Source organism: Xenia sp. Carnegie-2017, unplaced genomic scaffold (assembly GCF_021976095.1).
Source record: "Xenia sp. Carnegie-2017 unplaced genomic scaffold, XeniaSp_v1 HiC_scaffold_14, whole genome shotgun sequence".
In the NCBI taxonomy this organism is placed as follows: domain Eukaryota; kingdom Metazoa; phylum Cnidaria; class Anthozoa; order Malacalcyonacea; family Xeniidae; genus Xenia; species Xenia sp. Carnegie-2017.
In genome coordinates, this window is record NW_025813447.1 from 2047320 (window position 1) to 2070193 (window position 22874).

Consider the following 22874-nt stretch of genomic DNA (forward strand, 5'->3'; position numbering starts at 1 on the left):
AGTTTATTAAAATTATTATATGTTATATTTAAGGATACATTTTTGTATATGAAACAATATTGCTTAACTTCATGAAGATTGTCCAAATTATGAGTAAAATTGTTTAAAATAATTTCGTCATATGTGACAATGTGTGACACTGCAGGATCAGTGAACTTCGTTGAATACTATAAGTCTATAACTAGTCTGTATAAATAGAACTAGTGAAAAATTCGCAATGGAAACATATATGTACTAATCGATAAACAAGAAGAATATAAATAAATTGAAAATGAATATTGGCCTATGAAATGTGTCTTCTAAATGAGTAGGTTTCCAAGCGTTGATAGTAAACAGATAACAAAATATAGAGAGGTGGTAAAACAGATCGGTCCAAATCCACGTTAACTGTTGCTAACCAAGTTTGAACCACGCAAACTGATGGAGAAAGACATATAATTAATCCTAAAGACGTTTCATGACGATAAGCGTTGATCCAGGCCGAATCATAACAGTCAGGTTCCTCGCTTTAAAACTTTCATAAATTTCTTGGTTCCCGAAAGCCATTATCTGACGACCAAATATTAAATTCTTTCATTTCGCTACAACCGTGAATATATTTTTATTATTCTAATTTAGAAATGAGCCCATGTAATAAACAAGATTAACTACCCATTTTTTTAACGAGTTCAGTAAACATTTTGTAAACTGCAAAACAAAATGCAAATTTCATGAAAACGGTGTGTAAGAAACGAATAATATTATGTTTATGATACGTTCAGGCTATTAAGCATCATCAAATGATTTTTGAATGTATTGAAGACAGAAATTTCATATGGAACATTACTCCATGTGCAATTTCAACCAATTACGATCAACATTTTTTCTAGGTCTTTTCTACGCATGCGTGTGCATCCCACAAAATTGAGGATCGCCTCGAAGTTCTTAGCATTTGCGCTGGTCATCCCTCTTTAGTGAACAAAACATCAACTAATATCAAGGGTAAATTTCCTTATCATCTAGCACGTATCTATATACCATTATTCATCGTACATGCACTAGCTCAATAGACTGTGGGAGCCAAGCCAAGAGACTCCGTACTGTTGATATAATGGCCGCTTTGTATTTAACGAGGCTTTGTTTTTTTATTTACAGTAAAAGAAAGTTTATATTTTAGAGTTGTATGTATAATTTCACTGTGTCATGCTATATATTCTTCTATGTTCTACAGTCGCGTAGATTTAAACTCCAAACTTTTACCAACACGTTCAATAAGTAGTGAATAGAAATCATTAATAATATAAAGCAAGGGATTAGCGTGGGGGGTATTAGAAACAGTAGGATGAAATGCGTTTAATCAGTAATCGCCCTTTGCTAATGATAGCGCGGCATATTTTTATAGACTTTTAATGACAACTGAAATCACTTCATAATGAAGAAATATAAGACAAAAACATCGATTTCATATAAATCTATTGGAAATTTTTGAAAAGACCGTGGAAAACTGTTTCATCAACGTGTCTTAACATACATACTTATTTGGCACTTTAAATGAACTGAAATGTTGCTAACTCATAGACAGATGGCTTCCGACTAACACCAAAAACACGTATGATTGGGTGAGAACAATTTGCGGACGTTTTTTTAATGCCGTCAATTATTCACGAACTATTTCCGGCAAAATTTTTACCGATTTTCATTGATCACGCCAGCGTTAGAGTAAAACATACAATAATGTGTTTTTCTCAGAAGCCTTGCGAGCAAGAGATCGAAAAAGTAAGAACGTACTAGCACTAATGTAACATATAACGCAACGCGCGTTCCGTTATCAAAATAACACGATTTCAATTATCCACGAAATTGTCCCGCGTGGCAACACGCGCGAAAAGGCTCCAAATAAAAGCCATACATAAACCCACGTTCGGTAGGTTTCAGAGATCATTACAACAGTATGCCGTCAACAGTATGAGCAGCCGTCTACTATTTATGAAGGTCACTACATTGACTATGAATATATAACTTATGTTTGGATGTATTGAACACGGAAAGGAAAAATATTCAGAACGAATGAAACGTCAACCAATCAGGTATACAAAAAATACTTATTTCAAACAAACGAGCGAATGTGCCATAAAAAGCCTTTGTAATGTGATAAACAGAAAGTCAATCATGTGAAGTAAAGCGAACGTGTTTTAGAGCAGAATACCAACATAGACATAAATTTCTAATTTAAACTTAATATGCTCGAAATGTTGGCAATTCATGGACAGTTTTCAAGCGCGCTTTTAAAATTTTCACGACAGACTTTGACGATGAGCCTAAAGTAAACTGATCTGAAATTCCAGAGAGGTCATACAATCCTTGACCTCCTAGTCAAAGGTACCGACCCACCCAGTCAAATAAAAGCGGTTTGTTTCGAAAGCTAAAATTTTTGCAAGTTTTAAACAGTCTGTAAATCTTTCGTTAAAAGATGCTTGCTGAAATACATTAATAAATTATTTGCATGCTGTCTAGACAAGATAGATGCTAATACAGAAAGTAAATAGGTTTTAGAGCGTTTAATTTTCACAAATCCATTCATTATCGCGAGCTTTATGAGAAATAATAACGACCTGATATTTATGATTGAAAAAGAAACGCGTTAAATTTAATCGAAGAAATAATATCGCCGTCGTAATTTATCTTTAGTTGACACGAACTGCAGCTGCTTGAGCTGAGAATAATTATATTTCCATAAAATTGCATAGACACCAGTAAAATTGAAGCTAAAGTAAATCGATACTAGCGCAAATTAGTCTTATACATACAAAAAATTTCGCGATCTAAATTATGTATGCGTTCTGTATGCCAAAGTTATATATACGGGTATTAAGCGCACTTACTCACAAACACCCATGCATTATTATTAAGCGCTGAGCAAAGACAAAAATTCATGCAGCAATTTATCACCGAAACCTTTTATTTTAACATGTCGATATTTAAAAAATGTACGTAAAATCTTCTAATCTTCTGTTATGACAACAGTCCAGAAGAATCGAGTAAAACAAGGAATGTGTGAAGCTTTGGGCGATAATTATCATTTTACTAAAAATGCAAAAATTTCCGAGTTTTCATTTAATTTTGCCCACGCTTGTACCACATCCTATTCTCCAGGTTGAAGAGGATTAAATTTCAAATCCACTTCCATTGGCTTAAGGTTTTACTTTTAATGGATGTTGAGGATGCTGTGTCGCATATTGTATTTCTTCTAAGACAAAAATGTGACCGATTATAGAAACACGCAAACACCATCTTCGATCATGAAGAATTCTTTGTCAACGCATGACAGATAACAATGATAATTGATTTTAATTTTTTTTGATAAATATGCCGCACGGCTGAAATAGATAGATTTGTGCCACATGAGAATTTGAGTATTAATAACATGAAAATAGACAAAGGTTTTATTAGTAGAATACAAAATGAAGTTGAAAAAGTTTCAAACAAAGTTCACAACTTTTAATCTGAAAAGAAACAGTCGAATGCTTCAAAAGTGCCAAAAAAAACTTGATGAAAAACCTTAACAAATCTTGTTTGGAAACTATTTCAAATTTCTCATACATTCCTTCGGTCTATTTCATAAGGTGTGCACACGCGATGTAAAAATTTTTGCCGTTTGAGTGAGATATTATTCATTGCCGAATTTCTGCAAAATAAAAGAAAGGCAAAGGTATCCAAGAGTAACAGTTGTGAGATGAATGATAACCAACTATAACCATGTATCAATCTTTAAAAACAGGAAAATATATGCAGGAATTTTAACTCATAGATACTTTCACATGCATGAATGTACAACAATATACGCACGAACAGTAAAAACTTTGAAATGTTTACAATTAAAGTATAGACAAGACAAAGTCGACCTCGTAGGTATAACAGAAAACTATATTAACATGCAACATGAGAAGCTTTGCTTTTGGATGACCGTTCGTGCGCTAGTGTGTTTAACACATAATCCTGTCCGGGCATGTATTCGATTAAAGAATACTCGATTGCCACAATTACCCCCTAATGTGAACAATTTTCAATAAACAACTGCAGTGAAAGGCACAATACTTTCTACAAAGATATGCTGTATGCCAACTGACTACTGCAATAGGAATAAAAATCATTGTAGTTTTGATTTCTCCAGCTACCGTAATTGACTAATTATAGTTCAGACTAGATGGCATATATGAATATGTTATATAATTTGGAAAATCAGAGAAAATGAACGAACCTCTTGAAACATACAAAGTCGATGCCGTTCACATGTAATTACTTTGCAGTGCGCTACGACCAAAATGTTGTCGACCGAATCACAATAAAGAGGATATAAATTAATCGACCTGTTAGTTAACTATCTCTATAAATATTAACAAAATGCTTTTGAACCAATGCAAAAGCAATACGTGTTATGATTGCTCTTGCCAAATATGGGTAGCACATCCTTTTACTTATAGAATAATCCAAATAATCACATTCTTTTCAGTCTTAGGTAAGTGGGTGGGTTTTCAAACATTATATATTGTGTCATAGAAGTTTAAGGAAGCAACCATGTAAACTTGCTCCTATTCAGTAAGCACTGGAGTTTCACGTTGTATTCTCATATATCTCATGCTAGGTATGTATAAAGTAATAGGCATGTATGTAGTTTTTAACTTATTTTTGAACTTTTATTGCTCAATTCTGGTTAAACATGTTGGTGTCAAACACATATAGAAATCAATATCTTATTCAGCGATTAATCAAAATTACATCCGTCGTCGCTGATTTTTAAAACACAAGACAAGGCAATAGATATATATATATATATGATGGTTTCCCATTGTTATAGTTTATCACCACTTGTTCATGTACACTGAATACATTTTACATAAATGCTCACGTATGATTTTTATTTGATATTTATCAACCTGATCAGGAAATACTTTCATAATTTATTTAAAGATAAAAGTTATGAAAACCTAGCCATTAATAAAACACGAAACAAACCGAGGAACACATTGGCTATTCTTGTGTTTGATTCTAACTTTATTCAGGCAATATTTTAAAAATGAAAAAATCACAAAAAAGTTTACAAAACAGCTTATAAAGTTTGAATACTGAGTATATTATAGCTATGCACAGCACTTAATTTATGATAGATTGCGAATGTTTTCGTGCATGGTTTCAGCAGGTACAATTATAAATACATAGAGAAAACTTAGCGCGTCGGTGTAATCAAAATATTTCGTGTTGTGCGATGCATGCGAGGAAATGCGTTTTAAACACCAGAAACCAAGGCAGGTTATACAATCGAGTGTTAATGTTTCTTTAAGCAAAGCTAAACATATAATACAACGCAGCCTAAGATTACTGCTGGACTTTGGATTTTGTAACGTAATGGCAAATGCACTTGAAACAAGATACGACAATTTGAAAAAAATCACTGGATCTTGAAATGCTGAAGTATGCCGTAAAACTATACATGCATTCATGGTATTAAGAATTTCTTGTTCGCGCAAATAAATTATGTATATTGCAAGCAAATTGCAAATTTAAAAATATCATTTTGATATTCATAATCGGGAACTTTAGGGTATTCGGTAGAACGTTCGCGTAAATTAGGAGTGTTATGGGATATGTATGGATGGGTGGTTAAAATTGAAATATCGCTGTCGTTCAAATACTGGCGCAACACCGCTTTCAATATAAGTTCGCAGTAGGTTTTTGTAAAGGGGAAGAAAGGAAGTAAACGATACAGGAATATAAATACTAACCAGACTATTGTCTTATCCTTCACTAAAAATACATTAAGTACACGCTGTCATTACAACTCAACTACTCAAGTTGATCTTCAAACATTTTGACAGCTTTTTGAACAGTAAAAATACATAGATACTTTGCATTGTCAAATTTTCACATCTATTTGTCAGTTGACATTGTGCAAGGTTCTTTGGCGAAAGAAAATTTATACTTTCTGTAATATCATGAGGCTTTTACCCGGTAAATGATTTACGTATTTGAGTAAATAGGAAGAACCACAAGAGAAGTGCAAACAATGCATTTTTAGTTGATCGAACGATCCCTGGGTTTTGTAAGCCGGTTTTAAAAATATCCAAGACGTAAATGAATGCAATGTGCAATAAAGCACAAGTTAAGTGCTTGAAAACTTCATAAATTATGGCACAATGTAAACATGACAGTTAAAGTGCACTCTCGCATTCTCATGAGCTGCTAAAGCAACTGGCTGAAATACCGGCATACAAACATATGTTTTGCACATCTTTGACATTTTATAAAACAGGAGATGCCATAAATTGTCGTTTGAAATAAGTACGCCATATGAAACACGGCCATATATACTCAAAAAGTTTGAGTTGTTAAAAAAATTCAATAAGTACCTGAATATGCTTTAAGCAGAGATATGATAGCAAAAAAACTTGTTGAAGTATTTTATTGCATACAACAAGCATGCTGCGATGTTATGTTTTCAATACACAAACATTTCATTGTGGATAGCAAATAATTAAATATTCAAAAATGCATGGGAGTTAGATTGTGGATTTGGTATCTATATATACTACATTAACACTCTTCACTTTTCATAACATAGACTATTTTTTGGCGATAAATCTCAAAACCAATGAATGCACCGCGACAACTACTAATATATTACAATCATACGTACAAATGTATGCATACACAAAGAAAAAAAAGGAAAGTATACCTTGATCGTATTTCGTTGCTACAACACATAAGATCATATCGACTTGTTGTAACAGCTACGTAAGCTTTATTTTTGAAATATTTTTCATTTGGTTCGTCACAATGCTCAGCCTAACAACGAAGAAAAACGTCACGCATAGGCGCTCTCATCTGAAGTCTTGAAGTCACAAGACTTGCGGATGACTATAATTGAGAAAACGCTATCAACGAGAACCAAGGTCTCTTCAAACTATATGGTTAAAGACAGACTCAAAAACATATCGCATTACATATATGTAAAAAGATCATTTAGATCCCTGATTGACAACAACAACTATACGTTGATTTTAATTATTCACTAAATAAAAAGAATATTTCTGATTATTATGTCAAATTAAGTTAAGGTACAAAACCTCAGTTCGCACATCACTATAAAGACAAATGATGCGACAATATGTTATATTGTACATTTGAAACTGATTACAGTATATAATTTACAGTGTTACTTAAAATGTTTTATGTTCTTAACATATTCAGTTTGTACTTGGTATACATAAAATATAATCCTTTAGAAATGAGGCAGTACAGCTTTTTCAATTGAAAGTACTACTTTTACTACATCAGTATTATATCTATGTGCACATACGAAAACTTACTTATGCATAAACAATTGAACGATATGAAAACCTGAAGATTTCATGTGAATGTCAAACATGTTTCAAAGTGAAGAACGTAACTGCTGAATGAAATGAATTTTGTGTTTTCACAGAAGCATAACACGAGTTCCATTGAAAATACACAACACATTCAACTAGGCACATTCAAAGCAACCTTATGGTTATATTTAAATGTCAAATTTGCGAGTAATTGAAATGGAAAGAGCATGATTGTGTATGAAGCACACAAAATATGGCCGCACAACAATTAATATGACGCCAGGCCGAAAAGTTGTACGGTCAGATGCAATGTAAATTTTCAAGCGTCCGACAAGAATTTTATAATTCAATAAGACTCTGACGAATTTTTACTGTAATACGTAATCTTTTTTTTCCATAATGAAATAATGTTTGAATAACTTAGTGTTCTAACTTAAAGCGAGAGTCAAGAAGGCCAGGCATGAAACAAGCGCCATGTTGATTTCGCAGTTGAACTCGGTTTTCGAAAGGTTATTGCTGCAATATTCTCTCACATAATATATTTTTATAATCCCAAATATCTCGTTAAAGTGTTATAGAGAACAATACATTCAAACTAACACTATTTCTTTGATTATTTTTAAATACAAACGCACCGGCCGGCGTAGCACGACACAATATTGAAATGGAACCCCAGCGATTGTAAAGATCGCTGTTGTTGCAAATGGGTGAAGAATGCAGCAGAGCTTATAAAGCCCCTTAACATCACATGAATGCAGATTTAATAATGTACTGGAAGGATTTACTATTTCTCTTGTGATTTGTTTGGACCTTTAAAAAAGATTTACAGCTATACGTGTCGCGTCATCGAACACAACCCGAACAAATTTTCAACGATGTTCGTGCGTTTCAATAAACTTTGTCGCAAATGTTAAGATGTAAGGAAAATGTAAAGCAAAAAATGATCGTTGATATCCAATTGAGCTACTCGCTAAACAATGCATCATAAACTATGGGAAAAGAGACATAACAGTTAAGTTTGTGCAAGTAAGAATAAATACGCAAGCGGGAAATGTCAGCAAGCGACAATTTTGCTTCATCTTAAACTTCGGTGTGTAGGCAAAAATCAAAAAGAGCACAATAAACTATACAATTTCTTAAGCTTTACCTTACATATTATATACAAACCAAAACTTTTAAATACAACAAAAGTCCTTTTAGATATAAATCACGACTATTTTTCTAACTATAAAGTTCAATAGTCACTATTGATATACTGTATATACTCTCAACTAATCGACTAAATTATTATACAACAAACGAAGAACTGACACTAAAATGATTTCCCATAACATGGAATACATAAATCAACATACTTCTATCTCAAGATAGTTCTATAACCTTATATGCTTGCTATGACCAAAACCCACGAAATACAATCACGCTATAGCGTATACTATATATATATACAAAACATCGATGTATAACATACAATACACCGAAATTGTTACATGCGATTTAACGCCAAGATAGCAGTTAAAGTCACGGCACATCCAATAATCGTAATTTTAAAGTACAAAGATTTGTTCAAAGCGTCTTCGTTAAGTTTGTCCCCAATTTCAGCAAGTGTAAGCCCGATTTCGCTGATTGCGTTGGCGGCCATTAACTCATTCTCGTTTTCATCATCGTCTTTAGCTCTGAGCGTTTTATTGTTGTTTAACAAGTGTGTATTGCACATATTTATCATGCTAGTTGACTGGATATCACACGATTCCGTTCACAATCGCGAAAACAAGAGAGATATTACGCGCACTTCCAAATGAGCTACGTTTGTCCGATATTAATGTTTACGGTCAAACAAAAATAATGTTGAGGTACAGCGGCAAAATGATCTTCACTTTAGGCAAGCTTCGCTCCCTTTTGACACGGTTTCGAGCCAACAGTCTTTCAAAGGTAGAAATGAAATGTTAACCAGCACAGACCTCGTAGGCGACTGTTTCTTTACACGACGAGATGGTGTTATTGTGATTTCGCGTATATGTCAGTGGTCAGCAGTTACATCGCGAATACGCATGCCCGCACGATTGTCGAAAATTATATATTAGGAAATAATATATATTTTCCAAAAATACACATTAGAAGCGTCACACGCATGTTCGTCGCGATATGAGTGTACGAATATTACGTAAAATACATGTGTACAGAACATAAAGATGTCATTTATGCGCAATTAAATGAAAATGGCCTTGTATGTAATATTTTTCTTGTGACACCAACAAAGATAAGTTGACGAGCGTGCGTGTTTGGGCACGCAACAGCAAACAATAGCGTGATATGTCGAATCGACTGCAAAGCAATATACACAATTGAAATGCACTCACCGACGGCGTCGATGACAAAACCAATATCTAGAGTATCACAAACTGTCTTGGCTTTTTTACTCAGCGAAATACTACCCACGCTGGGTAATGTGGAAGAGGGGAAAGCAAAGACACTTTAACAAACACTGGTGGTTTCCCGACGAAAGGTCATTCCCCTCACCGTCTCCTAGACCATGTTGAATCATAATTATATTTTGTTATTCACATCGTCTTTGTCTGAAAAGAAAGTGAAAGGAAGCACTTCAAGTTCCTCGTTCACCGAACGAATAAAAAAATTAGAAATGCTCGGAAATTCAAGATAAAAACCATTGTTTGTCTTTTATTGAAAATCACAAATGTGGTAAAACAATTACTGACAATATTGCCCGTTCAATTACCATCTTCATTCACAAACAAACAAATCACAACAGTGCACAAAGTATTCGGAAACGAAATGTATTTCGTCATTATTGTACAATAATTCGTCATGTATAGAAATGATTGTGTGTATTAACAAAGCAATCATGTCATTTAAAAATATTATTTGTTTACTCTAGTTCGACATTAAACGCCGATTTAGTGCAGGTCAACTGCTGATAAAGGTTGCCTTAATGCATTGCAAAAACGCTGCACGAATTTAGTTCTCCTAAACCAAGGAGAACTACCAAAGCCGTTTATGTAAAAAACACAGCGCTTATCACGGATGAACTAGAGGTATTAAATGCGATTATAGAATTTCTCAACAGAATGTCTGTCAAATAATCAACGGGATTTCGTTGAATGGCTGAGCCTTTCAAAAACAGTTTTAGTTCGCTAGTTCGGGTGATTTTTGCACGCACGCATACAAACGAGAGGTTTGTGGAGAACTGTTTGTGGCTGCTACTTTCCACTTTACTTTAGTTGCGCGTGGCAAATGCTATTGAATAACGGACACACGAAATGTCTGCCAACTAAAATACGATCATGTAGTTATGAATTTCCTGTAGTAAGAATTATTAATTCCTGAACTCCTTTACCATCAATCATCACAGTAGAAGGTGACCTTGGCTTTATATATATATATATATATATAATATATCCCTCCGAATCTTGAAACAAAAGCCACGTAGAACAATACACGCTAATGAGCTTGCGCGATTCAATAACTGATACAAAAGCCAATGATCAGACGACATGTTTGAAATTATTGGTGGCTATATATAGCGGCATGGCATTAGATAGTGATTTTTTCAAACGTTTTAAAAAGATGATTAGCCATTTTTTCTTCAAGAAACTTTGTCAGTCTTGAATCAATGTTTAATTCTATTGCACATCTTAGGTTTTCGCATTTTAGGAGATTTTGCAGACAATCAAATAAATCATCTTACGGTGTATAGCCCGAGTGTCTTAGTTTCTACCGTAGGTTATATTCAATAAACTATGTATAATTATTTTTTTAGATCCATACAACGAAATGTTTTCTTGGCAACCACTAGAAAATGGATGATTATTATTCACGAAAGTATATTATACAGGGTTACAAAGGATCACTGTAGGATATGGAAACATTACCCATTGCGGTGTCCTGCTGTACATGATGAGATCATTTTGGATTCTGCACAATATATAAAGAGGGAATTTCGGGTGTGATACACAGTGAGATACCTAAGGTGCTCTACGGTACATGAAGCATACGGATAGATGATTTTACAGGAAATACATCGAAATACTCCTTAATGTGAACGCTTACAAAACCATAGACAAAGGAACCTTGTGTTTGGTAAGTTTTAAATAGAACTCACTACAGTTTGATGTATAGATCAATGAACATAAAATAACATACGCTGCTTGCGTTGATTTCAATACAGCGTATAGCTTAAGATACAAATAAATTCATATTAAGTAACCGCGTTTACCTAAAAATACCCAATGACAAAGCACATGTTCTGGTAGACAAGCCAGTTTTTCCACATGTATTTATAAGAAGCATTTTATGTATTACATCATGATGCACATATGAATATAAGTTCACTTTTATGCATTCATGAGAAAAAAAAACACGAAACGCAATGAATCCTTAGCGCCAGTACTCGCTTGTTATCATGTTCCAAGCATTACATATTCATCATATGACTTCAACTCTTGCATATTACCGTCAGGTTTGATGGGTTTGATTGAGCAAAATAAACAAATCATTAATTATGTATGCAAAATACACAGGATGCAAATGAACATGAACTAATACATGTACATGTAGCAGGTGAAATATTTCATAAAACGAGCAGGATAATTCATGAAAATATTTCAAGACACAATTCAATTCACCGTAATTTCCCACAAGTGTCCTTTTTTTTTGTCACGTTGAATTTTACATTAAAGATTACACGAACCTTTTTTCTCCATACAAAAGAAAGTAAAATTACGACAGGTCATTTGGATGTTAAACTTATTTTAATTACGTAAGTTCAAGATTCGTAATCTTAAGCACTTGACGATTCATGCTTCAAAATATGAATTTACGCCAGTTAAACAAAGTACGGGAAAGCACTTGGTTTACTTTTCACAAATAGCTGTTCATCGGTAGTGTTTGTAAAAACATTGTATAACGTTTACTTCAAACGGCACACGCGGCAAAAGCCACGTAATTAACACAATTAACAAAGAAAGTTTAAAATTTATGACGTTTAAAATTTAGTATTTAGTAACAAATTATAATGATCGTGCAGACTCAATATTGAAAAAAATTTCTTTCAATTTTATTATTCTGCCGAAAGATTGTTTAATAAAATTTTATATCAGTGAACGTTTGACTGTATTATGTATATAATCCTAATATCGGATCACGCATTTTTTCGTAACACATGTCAATCACACACTTGGGAACGAACATAAATTATTCAAAATTGCTCAGTTTGTCATGACATCATGCACACTATTTGATTTTCTACATTTGCTATATATTCGGGAAGGGGAATTATAATTATTCACGATGATTTTAAGTATTTTATAACAATATTAAGTCGAACTTGCACTATACATAACTTGCACGATACAGAACCGTAATAGTCTTTTTCTATTGTAATGGACGGACGTGTTAAACTGTTTAAATTAGTTTACAAGCAAAGTTTACAACAAGTTTGTTTTATTAATATGTGGTCGGATTCATGTGTCAACTTATACAACAATAATCTTTATTCGGCAAAATTACCACGTTGCGTAGTTTGTTTGAAAAATGAAAATCTTTATCAACTACCGTTGCCGTGGAAACAAACGAAACAAAATAAAAATTAGGAAAATAAACTGCTAACGTCATGAAAGTTGGAGTGAATACAAATTTTTATTTGAAATCAAATTTACTACAATACAAAATAAAAATTAGGAAAATAAACTGCTAACGTCATGAAAGTTGGAGTGAATACAAATTTTTATTTGAAATCAAATTTACTACAATACAAAATAAAAATTAGGAAAATAAACTGCTAACGTCATGAAAGTTGGAGTGAATACAAATTTTTATTTGAAATCAAATTTACTACAATAAAAGTTTATAAACGTCGTGGATTTCAGATCTTTATGACAAGTTTATTCGAATGATTGCGTGATACAGTATTTACCTAAAACTTTCGACAATGACGTAAGAATAAGTAAATTAAGAGCGGCGGTAAAGTGGAAATGAAATATTTTACTTTTAATTCACAAGCGAATCGACTTGTACATCTTTTGAGAGAAACTGTCAAAAACCGATTAAAAAAGCTCTATGCTCATCTGCTCTTAATTTATGTCAGATTAAAGAATATTGTGTTGCAATATATTCCAATTATGAAATTGCTTTTAATGAGATATATATTTTTGCAAAAATTTATGCGTCAGCAATTTTCATAAACACGCTGCTTTTCAAAGATACGCTTGTACATAACATCACACGTATGCGCGCCCAAGTATATACAGATAGCGCCTTTCAGTTCATTGTATTCAAATCAATCGTATGTTCGGTTGGCAAACGTTTACGTAGGAATCGGCACGACAGGTAATTAATCACGTATGGATTGAGCCAAGGTAATTGTCCAAATTCTTTAAATCATAAAGTCATTTACTAAAATAGAATGTCATTCTAATGGGGTGCATGCTGTCATGAAGTCAAGCGACAATAGGAACTACTAAATGAAACTGCAAAAACAGATTTTCTTTCTGTTCGATTCGAACGATATTTTCTTAACGGAAATTCATAACAAATAGCATAACTATATATTTTGAAATTCAAATCAGCACCTTGTACTTTATTGTGCCCGCTACCGTATATTTATCAATTTCTAATTTTTACACAAAGAATAACACATCCATATTACGTATTATACATTTCCACATTTATATATTCATGAACATACAAAGGAATGTCTTAAATCAGCCTAGCTTACGTGCATTTTGGGGCCCACAGACATGGATTTCACAGAACTTACAGCAAAACATGCTTTGATACGTATGTGTTAAAAAACATACAAACAACCAAAACCCGCGCATTAATCCTTTATGCTTTTAATCCAGGTACGATGCCAAGTTATAATCCCGCTGTCACGTTAAAACCTTGTTGAACAATAAGTTTTGTATTCAGTAGGTTATTTTTGCTCACATGTCTAAGCTTCATTAATGCTCTTTACATTATTCTGAGATTATAATGATGTTTTCTGATGGATTTAATAACGATGTCCACCGTGGTTGAAAGACCTCCAGATAAAAATCCCCCATCAAAAAAAAAAGAAAACGATAATCATATATCTTATGCAAAGCTTTTAATGATTTAGGTTAATGCATACTTCTACATATTTGGATATATATGTACCATTTATATGGAGAAAAACCTGCATCGCTGATCTTTGCTAAAGAAAGCACTGAGCACTTGTAATTACAATACAAATTTGTTCAATATTATTATAATAAATAAGATTATGATGAATAACGTCGTACCAAGCTGGGGGGTAAATAAGAACATGTTTTCTAAATCAATTTCGTCTAACAAAAGATTTTAATGTTAACTACAAGCAACCACAATTTCAACAAAATGAACAAAGAATTTTGAATTAGACTACTGACGCACGGATATAAATTGACTAACTCAACAGAGAGAGTTGTCATTTTCTACATTCGCTCGTAGACCACCGGGGTCCATTTAGAGAAGCTTGTAAAAAAATTGTTTTCTTTAGCCTTTCATGCACAGTCTCTGCCATACCCGCAGGGCCTCAAAGCCAAGCTAAAAGCTATTAAATACATGTCCAAGTTAAAGCTATTATTTTGATAGATCGCGATTTTAAGGATTTGAAAACGCTTCTTTAAAGTTCAGGATGTAATTTAACTAATATAATTATGAAGTGTTCTCGATCAAATTTAATGTAAAAACCGTTGAAAGAAAACGATTAATATTTGACATAAAGAAGCTACATGAATCAAAGAAGTCTTTGATGAAGTAATCATTTATGATTAGATTTATGAAAGGAAATCACGAAAACTTTCGTTTCAAAGCAGCATCATATCGCGATGTCACAGTTGCATGTTACAACATATACAGCACACAAAGCGTATAGTGCATGTTGCCTTATTTAATTGCTTTAATCTAAATGTTTTTCTTCGTGGTTCTAAAACAACGTATATGTATCCTAAACATCATAATGAATTTTCCCTTCCTTTACCATACAAATATTGCCAGTGGATATATGTTAAGTAATACATATCATTTTCGATAACAATTATATACTGACTTTATACAAATTTCCATTAATACTTAGGAATTTTACATCTGTTTTATCCCCTTCCGCAACATCTCAAACCAAACACCCCCATCAAACAAAAGAAATTTAATCCGTAAATTTTTCCCACCCCTTGAAACCGGTTATCATGCAGCTTGTGCTGACTTTTTAGACCGTTTCCGCCTATACGTCATATAACAATACAGGAAGAACGCTGATTACCTCAGTCATATAAAAGCGCCTCGTCCAACATAACAGATGTTTATTCAAGTCGGCGGCCGTCTACATACGACGCTAGAAATTTTGATCGCATAAACGTATTGCTTTGAGCGCATTGAAAAACTAAGGTATTTGTACTCATAAATATATATTTACTACTACGTACAAATTCGTCGAACTAAAATGTCGACTCTTCTTTATAAAGATATAAATTCTTTATGGGCTTTGATCTGTTAGAATTTAGAATTGTCTATATATGCGTCATAGCATTTACTTTCTCATATTAAAATAATCGCTTACCTGTTCGTGGGGTAATGTCAAGTGAGCGTACAAAAAGCTGCAACTCTCTTACACAACCAAAGCCTATAAAATAGTTTTATCAAATTAGCGCTTGCTCAGAGATGTTTTGATTGCAATTAACGTCATATAAATTAGATAATAGAAGTTTTAAAAAATTGATCGTTTACAAATATATACGCATATAGTAACTACAATATAATAATTGCAATATCAATAAAATGTATTCGATACAAATTGCAATTGCTTCATATTCTGATATTTAACGTAATTCACCGGATCCAATAATACGACCTTACAAGCATCGAGGCCAAGGGCAACTAGTCGATTAACTAACACATATATCCATATAAAGTTATATAAAACGTAAAACTTCATTACATACCACGATGGTAATATTAATTTAGGAAAAGTTAAAGTATCACAGGGTTGCTATTTCGAGTAGAGTCAGATGTGTTGTTGAAGAGCCAATTAAAATACTCGATAGTGAAGTAAATGTTTCTGGATTACATGTAAAAGTGTACAAACACTATTGTTTCCAAGGAACGTGAAATAGTATATTTTAAGTATGGATATGCAACATTTACAAATATCGTATATACATTTTACCGCGACTACAGTTCTTTCTACGCACGACACTGGAAATACAATTAATAGATTAACAACAGCTAGCTATCAAAGACAAAAACAACGTCATGCAGTCATCTCGATACGCGTTTCCCCCAAAATGTCAACAACACAGGTTCCTAATTGTGCTATGCTCACCGAGATATCCTGTTTCATTTAAAATTGTATTCTCACTGTTTGACATACGAATTATCGTCACTTGAATAACAATGGCATTATGCTATCAGGGTGACAATCAATGCCATAATTTATTGTCACCTCCAGGAAAGCTGGCACGAGCTGGTAAAAGCGACTCGCGGGAGACTTACTCAATGGAATGTCACACTTTATAAATAGAGCTCGGCTCATATATGGCGATTTTGTAATGGACATACACAATTACTTGTGCGTTTTATTGGCATTATTTTCTTTGTACGTATCTATTATTTATGCTATTATTAGCCCGCTATGAACCAAAACCGCAACGCATTCTTGTGTTTGCTAAACACGTAACTTTGAGGTACAGTTAACTTAGCACACAGAAAAGAAGCCAACTTCGCAACATATATTTTTACTTTGTTGTTGCGCTGTAGAGCATTTTCAAATGATGTGGAGCGAGCTACTTGATTAGGCAAGGCGTTTCAATGTCACGAAGTTTGACAAAGCCTGTAATTCATGTAAATTTGAAGCATTTTTTAATAACGCAAATCGCACTTGAAATCTCCCATTAGGGACAAAAAAATGGATCAACACAGTATATTTTATCAGCCAGTAGATCTTTGTCAGTTACAAATCGCACGACATGAGCGCGCTTTCAAGAATCGAAATCAATGAAGAGACCTCATGATAACATGTATCATACTTGTTGCCTTCAAAGACTTGATGACGCAGCAAATAGAAACAAAAAGTCTTGTCGCTTGCGTGGATGAGCATAATTGCGTTCAAACAAAATAAAGTTTCATAGATAAGTTCTTGGCGCCATATTAGGGTATTAATTGTCTTAGGAAACAGGCGTCGTCGATCCTTCCGTCCTTCACTTTAAAAAAACGTCGTTTTCTCATCGCGTGACTTCAACTTTCGATTTTATTAACGTTGGCTAACCTATACGAAAAATTTGATGACACGAATAGACGATAAGGCGCCCCCGTAGTTTGGCCTCACAGAAAACACCGCTACTGTGACGCTTAAGCTGAGCATATTGCCAACCCATATACAGTAGCTTTCGATCATTGTACGCACTGAAGAGCAATTCTTCGTCGTTAGCATCGCTAGGCTCAGGAAATTCAAGGTTAAATATACAAGTCGTTGTTTTTTGGCGGGAAATCGCGAAACGTCATCGCAAGGCATAATATTACAATAACGTCAACAGATCAAATTTAGTGCTCGCGACTTGTAACTGTCGCAGTAGGAAAAGCAGGTGGAGGTGTTTTATTCATTTGTTATGTTATTCGTTTGTAATTCCTAATGCCAAGTTTACTAAACGCAGCGATGGGATGGTTGTACAGTTTATAAACAGAAGTATTGTTAAAAAACAAGCATGGGCATGTTTGTCGACTGTCATTCGCAATATTCCATTGAACGTTTACAATGCAAACAAATGAAAACAGTTAACAAAGACAACGCAGTAATTATCCAGCTATTGTGTTGAAAAAAAATATTTTATGTTCGAATGTTTCGATTCGTATCCTCGCGCACAAACGACCGAGTTCTCGCAATACATAGCCGTATGTAGCGAAGCGACTCTTCGTCTACGCAAAAAACCACGTAATTTCGAGGCAAAATTATATGATTTTGATTGAAAACATCTTGATATTTATAATAATTAAAGTAGGCGGAGCACCAAATTTATGACCGCATTGTGTTATGACATGCAAACGCAGATATAAAAACCCCATATCGATCGAACACCATAGTGCGATTAAATCACGAGTGTTCTCGTATATAACATAGTATCATCTTCTTTTTTAATGCAGTTTCGCGACTAACGTGTTGGCAAGAAGTCGAGAAGCATTTGCATAGAAAAATTTCGATTGGAGTCACCACATTCATTGAAAGATACAGCAGTTCATTCTCGTGCATCGCGTGTAGCAATTTGTATGGTGTAAAGAGTGGTGTTGTGTGGTAATGGTACACCATTAACACAAGCAGTTCATCTGTGAGTTTGACAGCATTCAAAGGTACGCTATGATACAGTACCACAACTTCATATTAGTGAGAATTCAATCCGTTCAAAAATAACACAAGCAAGCGTAGGCGTACTATAAACATTAAGTGTTGGAGCCGGTTGCACGAAGCATACCAAACGCTTTCCGCCGAATTGCGAAGCTTTCAAGCAAGCGTTTGAAAAGATAATTATATTTCGTTCACGAAAATGAAACATCACGGTGTCGTCGAGTTGACGTTTTATCCTATAGATTATCCGGTTTAAAGTGTAGCTTTTTGCCTTTGAAAATATCTTTGAATCGATTGAAATATCATTATCCGTGTTTCGTCGATGATGTTGCTAATTAAAATGTAAAAAGTATTCCGGAGCCCATCTTGTAGTCATTTATATCTACTAGCATTCAAAATGTCAATGAGGCATTCAAAATGTCAAAGCAACTATCGAGTTGCTTTTTTGAAAATGCTGCCACATTTTCACGTAAATGTTTATTATTGAACGTAACGTGTCAATTGTTAAGTTGACATAAAGTACGACAAAAATTTCGCATATGTGGAAACGACAAAATTGACAAAAACTGCTGTATCACACATTAATACCTTACAGTAAAAATGGAAAATTCTAACCAGAATTAGGAAGAATTCTAAGATTTAAGAATTTCAATTTTGAGGATATTCGAAACTTTTTATTCTCAAGAATTGGACGTGCCTCTAGTGGACAGTAATTATGCTGACAAATAAATAAAACACACAATTGACGTACTTTAACACAACTACAATTTGGAGGGCATTAGGAACTTTGTGCTATTTGATAATAACTATAATGGTACATGCCTCAAGAGGACAGTAACTATGCTGCTAAATAATAAATAAACAACACACAATTGACGCGCTTTGACATGTTTAAAAAGTTACTCGGCATGCTCTATTCTTTGGAACAATATACTTAAGCAGTTTACGAACAATTGCGGTGGCCCTTGTTCCAATGAAAAGATACTGTGATAAAATACACATAATAAGGATAACAACAACGGCGTAATGATTGTTGAGGCGGAGCAAGAATAATTTTTATCGCCGGTCAATTTAGTTGTCTCTTCATGATATCTTTTGTCGTATCATTACAACTTCCTTCCACTAACACTTTTAGACATCGATCACAAAAAAGTCTTTTTTCCGGTTTTGAGTATGAATTAAAAAACTTTTATGAATGATCAAATTACAAAAATAGTTATTTTTATTGCTGTTTCTCGTTATTGAACAGAGTTCCATAAAATTCGTTTACACGAATGACGTCACTTGAAAGATTATACGAAAACCAGCATTTACTGCGCTAATTCTATTAGAATTAAAATTATATCATCCGATCGACAGTATATTTTTGATTTTGATGTTTCTTATTTTTTAATGTGCTTATTCTGTAGATAATAGCATTAAATAGATTTTATTACATAGAATGTATTAGGATGTGTAAAAATATCTCGTGTTTGCAATCATCTACAACTTCGAAACGAGTAGAGAATATTGAGAGAAATTTGCAACATCAACCATTAGGAATATTCATGCATTATATGTTCTTTTAATAACATTGGAGGCAAAGAAATTCTAATTATAAATCAATTAAAAGAAAGAAATTTGCAACATTAACCATTAAGAATATTCATGCATTATATGTTCTTTTAATAACATTGGAGGCAAAGAAATTATAATTATAAATCAATTAAAAAGACACAAAAGGTCGGAAAACGAATAGAATGTCATAAATCGTGACTTAATCAGCGACGACACTGTCTCCTGTTTTTTCTCAATATTGTATGACTCAACGTGAGCATTAAAGATCTTTTGTCGCCCCGTGGAGAGAGAAAGAAAACTTTTCATAAACAATTTACAATTTTAGTCACCGACACGTATCGGTTACTGAATGACACGGCAAAATCACCGAAAATAACTTTTAACTGGCAATTTAGATTACCAATAAAAAAACGAAATCTTTAATATATCCTTCATATGATGAATTTGACCATCAATAGATGTTTCCGACATTATATTGCACGGTCTTTGTTTCAAATGACTATACTCAAATAAAATTTGGGCAGCATATAGATCAGTGGGCATAATAATTGTATCTTTAACACGCGTCGGATATGCAAATGCGTTATATATTTAAACATGATTTATTTTTAAATTTGATATAGTCATTCGTACGCCTGGCTTGGCAACACTTCATTCAAAGACTCTCATCGGTCGACACGCTTGCTACTGAAGAGAGAGCAGTGTTTCGAGCTGATAATTTGCGGTCTGTTTCTATTGGTGCATGTTGGTTTTTCATACGCTCTTGAGAATTCAAAGCGGCGAAATGGCTGAGAACATGGATCCTAACCTGGCATATTTTGGTCATGAACTGGCTCGCATTGGCGATGTTATGAACACCCAACAAAACGGCGGGGGTGAACAAAATAACAATATCGAAGTTGAACAGATACTGCAATTGACCGGCTGTGCATCTATCAGTTGTTTTGCAGTATATCTGCTCTGCAGATTCATACAAAAGAAACTTCTTCGTAATGAATGAACATTGGCGATTTGATCGAGGACATTTGTACATGGATATTTCGGTGTTTCGCCGAATCTGTATATATATGTATACATTAATTAATGTGGATGGATAAAATTAAGGGAATTGTACATATTATAACGGTGAACTGTATTTTATTGAAAATATGCGATAAATGGTCACTTTTGCAAGGACTGAAGAAGAGCAACCGCTCGAAATGTTGAAGAATTACTCTCAAAAAGCTACATAACATGATTCTACAGACAGGCTTGGTTTCTTAACAAATGATTACTCTCCTTCAACGCAATCTTCACTAGGTGTCAGCTGTTAAAACATTTCAAAGGATAAAGAGGACGATTACGCGCAAGGATCAAAGCTAGACATTTCAATGACCAAATTTGGCGAGACTTGCAAATTTTAGCAGTGTTCAAACTTTGAACTGTTCGATAATTCATACGAAGGTGTCTTCACATTATTTAACAGCAATTCCAAGTACAAGGCAAACATCTTTGGGAAGTTTCAACACCAAATTTGGTAACGTTTCCCCTCGATGAACAAGCAATTGTCTTTTAAAATATTAATATTTAATGACAAAAAAAATTGCTTTGTAGACAATATTCATAATATTTCATCTGAGTCGATATCACCAAATATTACCCCACTTTGACAAGCTATTAACTGAATCGTGCTTTTCGTCCATCAACCTCCTAAATTTTCGGCCATTTTTGATGCAAATACAAACGCAAATTATGAAAACGTTAGCATTAGCGTCGTCAACGTTTGATCTTGAAATCAAAAGTCGAGCACCGAAAAGATCAAACACCAACACAATGACAATGAACGCTGTGTGAGCCTAGTTATAATATAGTCGTAACATTACTGATAACGTTGTAATATATAAACTTTTTTGTACATAATATTCTCCTTATGTATAGAGTTAGACTGCATATAGTATAAATGTATAAAGTAGAGAGAATTTTGTACATTATGAATATTAAATTTGTTAAGCGACTTGGAATATTAAAATTTCGGTGAAGCACATAAGAGAAGGACTTTAGTTATTGCAGCAAATGTTTGCTGCGTTTGTTAAAGTATGTTTCTGCGTAATATACAGAGAAATTCACTCAAAATGCGAAATTTCCTTTGTATGTAAATAATGAGTAATGTGTTTGTCAATGCACTATGCACACATACGTCAATATGAACAATGATAAATTAAAAGAAATACAAACAAAAAGTCACGATTGTAAAATGTAATATTTAAATTTATAACACGCAGCGCACGCATTCAATAATAAAACAGGGGATTCAAACTGGAACATAAAATTAAAAATCTCCGTGGTTTTCATTACACATTTTCAGAAACACGATCAATATAACTCTAGTCACAACAATACGTTTATAGCTTCAGCATCCATTCTTCTACATGAAAGCGATACGGGGAAAGAATTTTTTTTTAAAAAGTTAATAAGTGCTTCTCAATGTCAAACACATGAAAGATGATAAAGTTTCTTTGTGGAGACATAATGAATGTATATTGATTGTTATCATTTAAACACAAAAGTATATTATCTGGATACATCACTTCTAGCAAGTTAATATAATTAACGAGCTGCAAATGATCGAAGACAATGAAAAACTC

At 33.6% G+C, this 22874-nt stretch overlaps 1 long non-coding RNA gene across 4 annotated transcripts; it reads left to right on the forward strand.

Moving 5' to 3' along the window:
• Positions 1-1788: 1788 nt before the first annotated feature.
• Positions 1789-22469, forward strand: LOC124434273. Of its 4 annotated transcripts, XR_006944731.1 has the most exons (5): positions 1789-2066; positions 11122-11441; positions 15572-15746; positions 18495-18698; positions 20874-22469. It is a non-coding gene; the product is annotated as an uncharacterized LOC124434273 (long non-coding RNA). The 4 variants fall into 4 exon arrangements; XR_006944730.1 differs by lacking the exon at positions 15572-15746 and having other exon boundaries at positions 1796-2066; XR_006944732.1 differs by lacking the exons at positions 1789-2066; positions 15572-15746 and adding an exon at positions 4478-4621.
• Positions 22470-22874: the final 405 nt, after the last annotated feature.